We start from the raw sequence: 10,812 nt of genomic DNA on the forward strand, positions 1-10,812 counted from the left end.
CAGGTGGGTCTGAGCATGCTGCTCCGCAGCTGGACCCTTCTCCACGCCGTCTTGACCTTTGGGTATTCTAAAATATGAGCTGCAGCGGTGCCATCCTGCAGGCAGCCTGATCCTGCAGCCTGACTTGTCCTTGTATGGGGCTGTGTCTCCAGCATGGCACCGCTCCAGCTCTTCTGCAGGCACACGTCCAACATAACACATCCAAGGATACACAAATAACCGTACAGTAGGTATGACTCCACATTGTCTCTCTGCCTCCCTCTCTGTGGCACGCTGCCAGCTAATATCTCTGAAAGACCAGGCTGCAGCCACGGCAGCAGCCGAGGCTGCCAACACTCTTTACCTCCAGATGGGAGCTAAAGCTGAAGAGGGAAAGGTAGAAAAACTGCTGCAGGCCTCTAAGGACCGCTAACGGGGTCTTGTAACAGATATCAATTAGATGTACAGTACTGCATACATTCCCCCTTATATTTTATAGGGGACTTTCGGATCTGTGTAGAAAACCAAATACCCTTGATATCGTTAAGTGTGACACGAAAGGACAACAAATATGACATTACAATATGATGACGTCGCATAAAATGTCCCCATTGGTAAATACTTCAATACTAGAGGACTTTAGGGACCCTAATGGAGGCAAAGGAGGGCCCCCCGTTTGCTTAAAATACTAAGTCAGCCCCTGTGGACTCATGTGTCGAACATTGTCTTATCAAAGCCCATAAAATATGCATAAAATCGTGATGATGAGCACTTCAGACACGCTCACTAATCACCAGCGATGTGTATTGACATCATAGCTGTAACTCCGAGGCTGCAGGGATCCGAGCTAATGCTCAACGAGGGAGCATTAAAGCGAAGGGGGATCAGGGAAGTCAGAGAGACTTCGACATGTCTGTGTTTGAAGTCGTTTGAAGACGCAGTGAAGGCGCTGTCGCTCGCTGCACACTCCGGTCGCCCCTGATCACCTCCTTCAGGGTTTAGTTAGTTCCTGTTTTAGAGGGCAAACTAAACACTGTCATGTCCACGACAGGCGAGGTAATTTACAGTTGTTATTTCAACAAAACAAATAAACCTGTCAACAGTTTTCAAAGCCAAGGCATCTGAAATAAAGAAGCTAAACTGCTTTCATGCCAGTTTATTGTGTTATAAACCTCCTAATAAAACTCGAGCCGACCTCGGTCATTTTAAAAGGCCTTGGCCTGGATCACATTTGTTTTTTATGGTAGATTCTCTGCTTTATTGGATGCTATGCAATGCAAGAAAGGTCATCCTGCTCACAGACTAACCTCCTAAATGTAATCCAAAAGAAAAGCCAAACCAATATAAGTAATTTTCTTTGTCTTGCTGTTCTCGGCAGGTCTTCCAGTGTAGTTTGAGCTGACCCTGAGTGTGAGCTTAATTCTGCATCTGAATATGCAGATAAAAAGTGCTAAAAGCTGCATGCATCTCTCACACACAGTCAAGAATAGCTGCTGCTTACACATACAAGTGGTGTGAGAGTGCTGTAGGGCTTGTTAATTAACTACAATTTGTTTGCAGAAAACTTTCAAAGTCCACTTTATTGTCAAAGTGCAGTATGTCATTATTCTGCTGCTAGCTGTTACAAAAGATGAAGTTTTATGGCGTGAGATTATTGTTTTTGACACTGAGGTGTGATGAGTAACCTTGTGTGACCCAGTTCTGCTGCTCCTGCCGTGTTTGGACAGCGGGGAGAAGATGTGGGTCAATTCATAGCCGAAGTGCAAAGAACAGCATTTGTGTATGATCATTTACTGCACTTCACGCTCGCATAAACCCTGAGTGAGGGAGGAGGGAGAGGGAAAACATGTCACACTTCAAACACAATCACCAACCATTAAATCCTGCATGCATTACACACTCTTCAAACACTCCTTGATCACACATGACAGCACAAGAGAATATAACTAACATGCCAACACATTCACACTCCTGCATGAACAACAAATGTTATTCAAGGGATATTTTATGGTAGAAATAACAGCTTGAACGTATTTGCTTTTGAATGAGGGCTTTTATTTACTCCAGCGAAAAAGCAAATATGGATAATAGTTTTGTCAGACCGTAAAATTGCTAAAAAATGACAATCAAACAGGGTTTAATTAACTTTATGATACACAAACAAACGTCTTTGCTGCAGCAGGTGGAGTCGTTAAACACTCCTTGTTGCACCAGTCTTATATTGTGCATGCAGCAGCAAATTAAGTGCAAATAAAAATCATTTTCACACAAAATATGGATTCATTTATCATAAGTCTATAAAGTAAATCAATTTCAAGCTTTAATTTAACTCAAAAAGGGGGAAAGACAATAAATATAACCAGTTTTTAATGTCATCCCTAAGATGTTCCTGAACATGTGAGAAGTTACATTAAAAGTAATTACAGTCTCGTACCTACCGGCACACCCCAATAAAACTCTGTTCCTGCAATATGCATGAGATGAGATAGACCTTTATTGATCCTCATAGGGAAATTCATATCTTACATTACCACAATGTTATTCTCCGCTGAATGCTGCTCCACCACTTCCTTCCTCTGCTCCAGTTTCCCCCTCACAGAGCAGTGGGTCTGTATAAGTGTCCACACAGTGTCACATCCCATCATGATCACACTGACCCTTCATTATTCTGGCTGTTGTGATGCTCTGTGGATGCTCATCTGCAGCACAAGGCCAACTTACATTAACCTCTTTTCCCCCCGAGAGTTTGACCCAGCGGTCCTGCTTCTTTACTTTAATGAAGAGTCAGCAGTGCTCAATCTTATCCTCAAATAGAATATAGGAGGGGTCAATTTCAATTCCAGTCTGATGTTTATTAGGCTACATATAGGCTGCAAAATGTAGCATTAGCTCATGATTGTAGCGTAGCAGAGTGGGACAGATTTATGTGAAAGCTTTGTTTATTGTCTATTCTACTTTAGATGTATCCTTAATTATTAAGGGAACATATTGCTTAATTTAAGAAGCCTTGAAACTTGAGATTGAGACCAGAAACTGATCTGGAAAAATGTCAATTTAGGTAACAAATCAAGTCAGAAGTAGTGTAATGCTTTCATAGTCTTCTATACAATCACACTTTAGACTTTTGGCAACTGTAGGAGTCGCCCCCTAGTGGATAATAGAGGGATTTGCAAGTATAAGGACTGCTTGAACCCTTTGTTGTACCCCTTATTAACCGTCAGGAAAATTAGTTGTATCATAGTCTGCCTGCAGTGTCTGACGCTGTTTGTGCCTCATCAGACACCTCATGATTACTGAGACTTTCCTGTCATGACACTGAGGGCAAAGCAAATCACGTCTTGATATGTATTCCCTCTGTGATCCCGTCCTGCAGGTCTGAGGACGAGGATGTCTCTGGAGGAGCAGAGTTCTCAAGACAAAGGTCAGAGAGGTGAGTGAGATGTCTCCTGCTGTGATGAATACATCCTGTCTGGAATACAAACTGCTGATGATCTTATTTGGGTTTATTCTCCTGCTTTTCACCAGCTGTGTATTAACAGTAAGAGCCTCGGGCGATAACCGCACACTCTGGGAGCCGCCCAGTTAACCAGTTGCCAGATGGAGTTTTACTTTCATTTCTCTACATGCCTAAATGACCAGAGGACATGTTCTAAACATGACTTGAAATGTTCACGGTTTTAAAGAGAAAACCCGAGCAGCTGCCACATCTCCCTGGATATGAATCATTCAGATGGTGGATGCTAGTTTTACGTCCCTCAGAAGAACGAAACACTAAGAGCTATTTCCCCTGGGTGGCGCACTAAAAGGGTTTTCAGGAACAAATTTCCACATTCACACATGTTGTGATATATCGTATAAAGTGGAAATGTTTTCCACCAATGCAAAACCACCTCGTGCAGGTTTGCTGTTTGGTAGTTAATTCAAACGTCATTACGGGAAAACTCACCACCTTTTTATACAGATTTGAAATCAGAATTAATGGTAAATGAAGTAGTTAATTACATGCATTACATTAAAGCATGCAGACATGGCACAGTAGAGGCAAAAGGTACAAATATGAACCTGAAGGAAGCAGATTATGTCATTGATTGGACATCAACATGAAAGGTAGTCAAACTTTAAAAAGATGTTTTAGTTTCCTGTTAAAAAAAGCAGCGTCTCGATTTGGATCCACTTAATTCTGATGAAGGGTGCATTGTTGTAAAGATGTTCCACATTTAAAGCCTTTCTGTTTACACTCAGTACGTGCAGTACCGAGAAGAAGCACGACTCCTTTCACTTTGTGAGTTAGAGTCAAATCCATGAGAATAATACACACACACACACACACACACACACACACACTGAAGCGAGGAGGTTATTTAAGTCCAAACACACTCTGAGGTCAGGTGCTCGACATACTGCAGCTGACTGGCCTTCATCACTCAGAGGGAAGAAATGACTGTCTGAACCTGGATTTATACTGGATTAAACACACACACACACACACACATACACACACACACACACACACACACACACACACACACACACACACACACACACACACACAGAGACTGTAGGGATGCATGCATGGTGTTGTGGCGTCTTGCCTTCACTGTAAATGGACCACATGATGCACGGTGATATTTAGCAGCCTGACTCCCTCTGTGCCTATGAGATATTTTTGGACCCAGGCAGCTTTATATTGTACCTCTGGAAGTTAGATTGGAATTTAAAATTAATGTGTTTCTATTTTCCGGCCAATTAAGGGCAGGAGAACGAGCTAAAACAGGTTTAAAGGAAACCTCTTCTGCTAATGTTGTATTTCATACTTGTATTTTGTGTCTTCTAGGACTTGTTTTAAAAAGATCACATTACTTTTCTCCTTCTCTTTGTCAGAATATACCTCTACTCACCTTCTGTCTGAAATGCACCTGTCTCTTCAAGACCCCGCCCCCTAGAAACCCAGTCTGCTGTGATTGGTCAGTATCTTTATTGCCAAAAATGCCACTTTTTACGTATATATTGTGTAGTTTTGATATCAGAACTGTACACTCTCTTTTTAAATGCATAGTGTCTGTATATTGTATGCATTCATTATATATTGAGCTTTTTTATACTTCCATAGTTGTTTTAAAGCACCTAAACCTGCTTTATAATCACAAAAAAGACACTGAAATCTCACTTTTTCTGATTCCTTGGAAATAATCAATTAAGCCCTTTTATCTCTGCAACAAAAGTAAAAAACTAATGAATTATTTGGCTTTTATTCGCTATTCATTTCCCTCCTGGGTGAATTATCATCTATTTGAGCTATTGGCTCATTAAAGAAACGTACTACAATATCATTAGTTTCCTGCGGGGGCAAAGGAGGAATCCTGCAGCGTAGAAATGAAAGGATTTAGATCAGATATACGGTTATTTTATTTCCCAACAAAGGTTTTCATTTATAATTTAATAGCCACAGAGTGTTGAAGCCCACATATTTGTAGTTTAAAAGCACATTTTTGAAAGACTTTTATCAGAAAATGTTGTTTAAAGATGTTTTTATTTCTCAAAATAACATTTTACCAACCCAATCATAGTTTACATGCATGATTTGACCCTAATTTCCTCAGTCCAGGCCTCATTTATCACAGAAAATCTCTCTCAAATGTGCATTTAACAAGCTTTCAGTTTCATTTTGGAGCAAATATTGAGGACGTATAATGCATTAGTTGGAATTCGCTCTTAGAAAACCAGAAGCCAAAATGATGTGGTTTTTGTGGCGAGTAAAGTCCCGACCTGTGTTGTGATTTCCTACGCCACAGTAGACGATGTGGAGGAACCTAAATTCAGCTCGAGTCGAAGCCGATGGGCACGCTTTTTTAGTTGCGTTCTTCATAATTTGTTTGCTAAACTTGCAGCTCGGAGTGCGAATTTGTTTGCAAGTCAGCGTACTCATCTTCAACGAGGCGTGTGACGGACGCTGGGAGCTTTGCTTTCTCCTTGAAACGGTTTTATAATCTGCTCTTAATGAATCACAATGCCCTTCAAGTGAAATGTAACCAAGTCAAATACATGCGTGCACGAGTTACATAAGAGCTGCGAGCGCTGCTTCACTGGGTCCAATGTCACTTCAAAGAAAGTGAGAAACAAAGAGAGGACAGGCTTTTTACTCCTCCTCAGTCGTCTGTCAACTTCTCTGCTGAGCTGGCGTTTGGTGTCTGTGTCTGTGTGTGTGTGTGTGTGTGTGTGTGTGTGTGTGTGTGTGTGTGTGTGTGTGTGTGTGTGTGTGTGTGTGTGTGTGTGTGTGTGTGTGTGTGTGTGTGTGTGTGTGTGTGTGTGTGTGTGTGTGTGTGTGTGTGTGTGTGTGTGTGGACGCCCTTATTTAAAAGCAAGACGTTGAGAGGCAGATTTTGAGTGTAAGAGGGGATCTGATTGAAGCTCTTGTCATTTTCTTTTTCCTTCTTTGTGAATTTAAATTGGATCAGATTCTGGTGGACCCTATTCCCACATAAGTGAAATTTAATTTGAAAGGAAGAGTTTAAAGGTTATGAATGTGTGTTGTGTCTTTCTAGTGTGTTGTTCTTTTCATCTATGGTAACTTATGGAAAGAGTCGTTGAGTATCCTGACCAACACTGACTCAATAACATGTATTCATATTAAAGTTTAAGCAACATGTTTCTAATTATCTCCCATTTTTTCTGCATATTCCAAGGTAAAAATAATGCAAATATACAGCAATTTGATTCTGTTCTACCTCCCATTAGTCTTTGAGCCCACCTCAGTTTGTTATGAGGATTGATCATCATTTTATTCAATTAAGAGTCTAATTAAAGAGTCAACATTCAACCCAGTAGCTGAATGTGTTTCACTGTAACATAACAAAACTACTACCCAGTCCTTAACAACCTCCCTTCAGCCACGCTCAGCTAAATATTTATTCTGGATCAGGGTTGTTATGACCGTATGTGATAACCTCCGAGGGTTTCTGGCTCAGACAAGACGGCTGAAGATTAGAGGTTTCCTCGTAGGAACTTTAATTTGAAGACGTTTCTTTCCCCTCTTTGTTTATAGGAGATAAACACTTACAGCTGGCTCTAAAGTCGTACGTATTGGGAGCATTTTAGGTGCAGTCTGAGAGGATTCTTCAGAGAAGAGGCTTAGAAGAAGAAGAGTCGGAGGATGAAACCCTCTTTATTGTCACACACATGCACACAGCAGAGCACACACAGTGAAATTGGTCCTTTAACCCATCCTAGTACTAGGAGCAGTGGCCAGCTACCGTGCAGCGCCCGGGGAGCAATGGGGAGTGGGGATTGGAGGTGTCCGGTGCCTTGCTCGAAGGCACCACAGCAGGGCCTAGGAGGTGAATTGGGACCTCTCCAAGTAGCAGTCCACTTTCCATATTTCAAGTCTGTTTGGGGACTTGAACCGGCAACCCTACGATTCCCAGTCCAAGCCCCTACTGACTGAGCCACTGCTGGACAGAAGTCAGACACTGTTGTGATTCGGATAAAACAGGGCAGCAGCGGTGTCAAAATATATTGAAATCTCAACAAGAAAGTTCAATTTCTTTGAGTTTAGTTTATCTTTGTCTGTATTATATTTGTGTTGCTCAACATCTTATATAGTTCCCATCATGTTAGTGCTTTTGCATATTGTTTAAATGTAGTCATTGCATAAACTGTGTGCTACAACTTGATCCCCATCATTTTGTGCTCATGTTTCTTTACATATTTGATGAAACGGCCGCTTAAAAGTGTGCAGAAATAGCGACCAGCCCCTGAATATAGAGAAAACTATTACTGGATTTATTTGATTCTGACTGTAATATGTTTTAATGTGTGTGTAGTGTGTGAGGTGTATGCATTTTGACAAGTTACTTCCTATAGCCATCTCTTGCCCTTTATTTCACTCTGCCTCTCTCTCTCTCACACACACACACACACACACACACACACACACACACACACACACACGAGTTCCCTCAGACCGTGTGCTATCATGCTGTGTGTGTGGGGGGGGGGGGGGGTGTTTGCAGAGGTCACAAAGTCATGTGTGTTTTCTCAAGTTTCTCAGCCGCCTCTCTGCAACAGCTCACACATGCCTGTCGCCCTGGCAACAGCTGTGAAGAATACACATGTCGCCGGTGGCAACGTCAGACTGTACACATCCGTCACAGTGTCAGCAGTTCGGAGACAGTATTGACTTTCTCAGCATTTTGCCACAGACTCTCTCTGACTCGAACAGAGGTCCTGAAGGCGCTTTATTGCATCTAATTTACAAATATTTATCACGGCGATGAGATACCTTGATCTATGCACGACAAGGAAACAAATACATCAGATCAGCAGAAAACTTCATGTGTTCTGCAGACATTCACTAAAGCTTTATTGACACTGAGACACTGACGATCACAACGTACAGCCCCTCTCTCTCTCTTTCTCTCTCTCTCTGAAACCAGCGTGACTCCAAGACTTTCAGTGCTAGTGTTTCTCAAAATTCAATCACATTTTTCATTAACCCCGGGGGAATATTTCCCCCCTCACACACACACACACACACACACACACACACACACACACACACACACACACACACACACACACACACACACACACACACACACGTCGTGACGATGATAAACATGTTGGAAGTGATTTTTCCATCTGCCTTTCCTTCCCTCCACCATCTGCCATCGCCAGCAACTCTTCAGTTCTGTTTGGGTTAGAAGAATAGCGCCCTCCATCTTCTTCTTCCTCCTCCTCCTCCTCCTCCTCCTCCTCCTCCTCCTCCTCCTCCTCCTCCTCCTCCTCCTTTATCATCTGTGCTGCAGAGGAATCCCTGATTGACCCACTCTAGTTTCCCTTTCGGATAACATTTATTTATGAATGTGCATCATTATAATCAAAACAAAGTTAAACGTTAGCGTGCTTTCAGGGATGCTGGAAGTTGTATTTAGTTAAAGTTAAGACTCCTGTAGTCTTAAGTCTTAGCAGAGATACCAGCATTTTGCAGAATATTTGATGACGTTACCCTAGCTTTAAGGATATTTGTCTAAAGTCTTCAGCAGGAAAGAGTTGTTTAAAGTCCTGTTTATCTGTTGTCTGTCAATCAGTGGATGCTGAGGGGTGAGATTAAATATACTCTGTAAAAAAAGAAGACGCCTTTTATCTGACGCCTTGGTTTCCCTCAGCAGGGAGACCCGTCTGTGTGTGTTTGATTGACAGTGTTGGTTTTTGAAATCTGCAGTCAGTATTTCACCACAAAAATGATGCATTAATATTTGATGGCTGAAGAAAAAGAAAAGAGACCCACTTCTCTGTCTTCTGGTCTTTGTGAGGAGGACAGATTTCAAGTTTGAAGGGAAGCTGAACAACATTTTAGAGCTGTGATGCAGAGAAGAAGAACTGACATCATTTCTATTTCATCCCAGTGTCAAAAACTAAATAATCTACTGCACCAAAGCACTGTTTGTTGTTGCAGTATGTGAGGCTGTTAACATTCAGAGGGACATTAGATCCATTTCACAGCTGTGGGGTTATCTGTTCGGTGGAGGAGTGGCGCCACCTACAGTCTGAGACGTTAAACAGCACATAAATAAGTAATGAACTCAAATCTGATTTAAGAGCAATTTAAAGTCTATCTTTGGTGCAAAGGAGGAATGAGTTTGCAGTCATGCTTTCTTAACCCTGAGTTTGTCCAGTGCTTGTTTTCTGCATTGCAAACTATGGAGGTTAAGGGTAAACAGGTGAGGTTGATGCATTTGATTGGTTTATTCGTGGATATTGAAATGAAAGTGTTAACAGATTGCATGTTTTCCAGTGTTGCAGATCATTTACTCTTCACTGTTTTGTTGTCTTTTTACAGCAGCGGCTGAGGTGGGATTTCTGAAATTGACTGAAAGAGAAAAGATCAAGCAACTCCAAAACTGAAACACCTATAATGGGAAGATGGGCCTTTATTCTAAAGAGTCGGGTGTAAAAACCTCAGATCCAAAAGGAAATTATGGAGGACAGCGGACTTCAAACACATGGTGATGGATGACATTTTTAGCTTAAAAAACGATTGCTTCCTGTTTCGATTTCTGTGCATTGGCGTCTACTAATAGAGAAACAGCATCAATGTGCTATAAGATGTTTTATTTATGTATTATTTGCACACATTTCTGTTTTAAATTACATAAATGTATTTAGTATGTGCTTATCATGCAAAATCAAGACGCCCACTACCTCATTTTCATATCGATTTCAGACTAATATTTCAGGAAAAGTGCAAAATCACGGTGCTCTAGCAAAAGTAGGACTTTGCTGTAATGGTCAACCCTTTGTTGGTAATGGGTGATAAGTTCCACACACACACACACACACACACACACACACACACACACAAAACACCTGCTAATATAAACATTTTGCATGTATTCCTGCAGCAACAGTTGATTAAAAACAAAATCCTGAAGGCTTGAATTAAAGTTTCATACATATTTAAACAACACACACTTCTATCAAATAAAAGAACACACACACACACACACACACACACACACACACACACACACACACACACACACACACACACTTTGCCAAGTCAGCGTCCACGTTCTCATCACTCGCTGAACTGCTGTGTGTGTGTGTGTGTGTGTGTGTGTGTGTGTGTGTGTGTGTGTGTGTGTGTGTGTGTGTGTGTGTGTGTGTGTGTGTGTGTGTGTGTGTGTGTGTGTGTGTGTGTGTGTGTGTGTGTGTGTGTGTGTGTGTATTCATACACATGTGGGTCTGTTCACGTGAGAACCAACAGGTTGCTTTCCCCGGTTTACTCATCAATCCATGTGCTGGAAGTAATGGAGTGAAACACAAGGACAACAT

At 41.6% G+C, this 10,812-nt stretch overlaps 1 long non-coding RNA gene across 1 annotated transcript; it reads left to right on the top strand.

The window, feature by feature from the left end:
• On the top strand, positions 1-10,046 carry LOC134861030 (uncharacterized). Its single transcript, XR_010165352.1, has 3 exons — positions 1-230; positions 3,353-3,409; positions 9,818-10,046. It is a non-coding gene; the product is annotated as an uncharacterized LOC134861030 (long non-coding RNA).
• Positions 10,047-10,812: the final 766 nt, after the last annotated feature.

This window comes from Eleginops maclovinus, chromosome 24 (genome assembly GCF_036324505.1).
Source record: "Eleginops maclovinus isolate JMC-PN-2008 ecotype Puerto Natales chromosome 24, JC_Emac_rtc_rv5, whole genome shotgun sequence".
In the NCBI taxonomy this organism is placed as follows: domain Eukaryota; kingdom Metazoa; phylum Chordata; class Actinopteri; order Perciformes; family Eleginopidae; genus Eleginops; species Eleginops maclovinus.